Source organism: Kogia breviceps, chromosome X, assembly GCF_026419965.1.
Source record: "Kogia breviceps isolate mKogBre1 chromosome X, mKogBre1 haplotype 1, whole genome shotgun sequence".
NCBI classification, from domain to species: domain Eukaryota; kingdom Metazoa; phylum Chordata; class Mammalia; order Artiodactyla; family Physeteridae; genus Kogia; species Kogia breviceps.
Window position 1 is genome coordinate 19,798,893 of NC_081330.1, and position 3,055 is coordinate 19,801,947.

Here is a 3,055-nt window from a genome sequence, read left to right on the forward strand (position 1 = left end):
CCACCTGGCTGCTCTACCCCTGGCCTGCGCCTGGCCCACACCTCCTTCACTCCTCACCACCCAGCCGGTGCCTCCTACCAGCCCTCAGATCGACAACTGCATCCCAACCAGGCCGGAATTGAGCCTGCCCGCCCCATCCCAGTCCCTCCTCTCCTTCAAGGTCTAGCCCTAGCCCCACTCCCTGTGCGACAGCCCTCCGTGCTCTCCCCACTTCTTCCATGGCAAAAAAAGTACAGGCTGCAGAGTTCCACACTGGGCTACGGACAGAATGCCCGTTGGGCAGGGGGCAAAAAGAAAATGGCACAACAGATAACAGGAAGCCTCGGACAAGGAGAGGTAGAAAGTGATAGCATGTTGCCTGTGCCCAAGAGGCTGAGGAGAGGAACAGAGAAACGGTGACCTAGTTACACGGGGCCCTGCGCTGGCGCCCCACCCTGTCCCACGCACAGCTGGAAACATGCGCCGGCTCCGCCTCCACGAGGGAGCAGCTCCCCGCGCCCCAGCTGCAGCTCCAGCAACGGTGGGAGGGTGGGCGATGCGGGTGTGGGTGGTGCGCTGATCCGGTGACTCTCTCTGGCCTGGACTCTGTGAGAGTCCAAGTGCAAGGTCTCCCGGCTGGATCTGGGGCCGGGTGAGGAAGAGAGCCAAGTTGGCCCTTGTCGGACTCATCTCTGAATCCCTTCTCCTCCTCCTCTCCCACGCCCAGCACACTGCCTGGCACACTGCGCATGCCCAGCAAGGCCTTGCCAATGAATAGTAAGAAGAGCTGCCATTTCTGGGACACCTGCTATGTACCTGGCACTGTGCCTCACAAGGCTTATCTCATTTAATCTGGACAATGCGATGAGGAAAGTGCTGTCTTTTTTTTTTTTTTTTTTTTTGCGGTACGCGGGCCTCTCACTGTTGTGGCCTCTCCCGTTGCGGAGCACAGGCTCCGGACGCGCAGGCTCAGCGGCCATGGCTCACGGGCCCAGCCGCTCCGCGGCACGTGGGATCCTCCCGGACCGGGGCACGAACCCGCGTCTCCTGCATCGGCAGGCGGACTCCCAACCACTGCGCCACCAGGGAAGCCCGAAAGTGCTGTCTTTTCGCCCCATTTTACAGATGAGAAAAATGCACGCTCGGAGGTTACAAGCGACTTGTCTGAGGTCATAACACGAGTACACACTTGGACTAGTACTTAAGGTCAAGTCTGTCTGATGTTAGAGTCAGGCTCATCACCCCATATTACACTGTGGAATGAAGGAAAGAAACTGCAATCACCACTTTGACCTCAGCAGTCCTGTGCTGGAAGCACAACGCATGAATTGATTAGGTGTGAAGGTCTGAGATGCATCTCCCTTTCCAACACACACACATGTACACACACACACACGGGCACACACGCGCACACACACACACACACACACAGTCCAGGCTTTGGGGACATCACTTTAGTGCAAACGTTGCAACCCCCAGCAGCCAAGCTCAGTTACTGCAATCGGCACTCTTAAGGAAGGGCCTCACTGAGGTTCAAAGCTATTCATTCACGTACAAAATCAATGAGAAAATTCAAGCGCGCTCTGGGTGCACACAGGTCTCCTCCTGCATTGTTGTTTACCACGACTACCAGCACACAGGATCTAAACTGCAGTAGGAGCTGATGTAGCACTTCCTAAGCAACCTAGGTCAACAACGACCACAACAGAAACAGGGGAATTCCCTGGCTAGTGACTAATAATAGCTCATTTCATACTCACTGGCTGGGCGACCTCAAGCAACTTACTTGACCTCTCTGAGCCTCAGTATCCTTGTTTGTAAAAATGAGAATGATAATCGTGCCTCCCTCATAGGACCACTGTAGGGCTTAAAATGAATGAATAGATGTAAGGTGCTTGGAACAAAGCATGGCACGTAATAAGCACTATATAAGTGTCACTTATTACTTGTATAATGGTGATGATGATGATGTGTCTTCTGTAGGAACTGCAAAGCTCTGTGAAGGCGGGCAGGGGCCAGGACTGCCTACAGTCCCAGAAGACAGCGAGCACTAAACATACACGGTAGGTGCTCCATGGAACCTCATGTGGGACTTTCACCCAGGGCTTGCAAGTGATTTCTCAGCCATTCAGAAAGAAGTAATCAAACAGGTAGGCACAGATTGTGATCACTGGTACCGAAGAAATAAACTGGCTGATGATGAAGAGTATCTGTCTATATGGTGACCGGGGGAGCAGGGGAGATCTCATGGCTTTATATGAGTGGTCAGACCTCTATGCGGTGGTGGCATTTGAACTCAGGCTTGAAAGATGAAAAGGAAGCAGACTGCAAAAATCTGGGAAAAGAACATTCCAGGAAGATGGAACAGCAAACACATGCCTCAGAGCAGCCAAGGGTTTGGGGTCTCTTGGAACAGAATGGAGGCCAGCGTGCCTGGGTCGTTAGGCAGAGAGACATGAGGCTGGAGAAGCAGGCGCGGGCCCTGTAAGCCTCCGTGAGGGAAACCATGACTGAGACCTTCCCTTCAAACAATCTGTCAGAACATATTGCTCAAATATCTAGTGGTTAAAGCAGGTTCCCGAAGAGTCCTCTTTGGCAGCCCTTTGTTACCTCTCTTCCTATTGATATGCAGTGGAAAATGAGTTATCAGAAAATAAGAAACAGAGCTTTGGGGAGAGAAATATGCAATATGTCAATTAAAAAAATGAATCCAAAGTGTGGTCTCTGCCCAATTCATCTGAATTTCCTGAGTCCCTATTGATATATCTGTGAGGAAACATTTGTGTCCACATCCTGGGCAGGAGACATAGTAAACCTCAAAATATCCCAACCACAGGGACAAGTTTCCTACCCCTCCACCCCCAATCCTAAGAATCTTATTCAGAATCAGGTTGCAGGTCTTGGATCCTTGAACCTGCCTGGAAGACAGCCTAAGGAGTGTGTGTTTCCTACCTTATATCTCAGCGTTCTTGTTCTGACCCTCAAGACGTTTCTTCTTCAGCAAGCTCGGCCCAGAAGACCGTGTGTGGCAAAGACTGTGCTCAACAGATAGATATCCACTTGCTCCCCTACATTT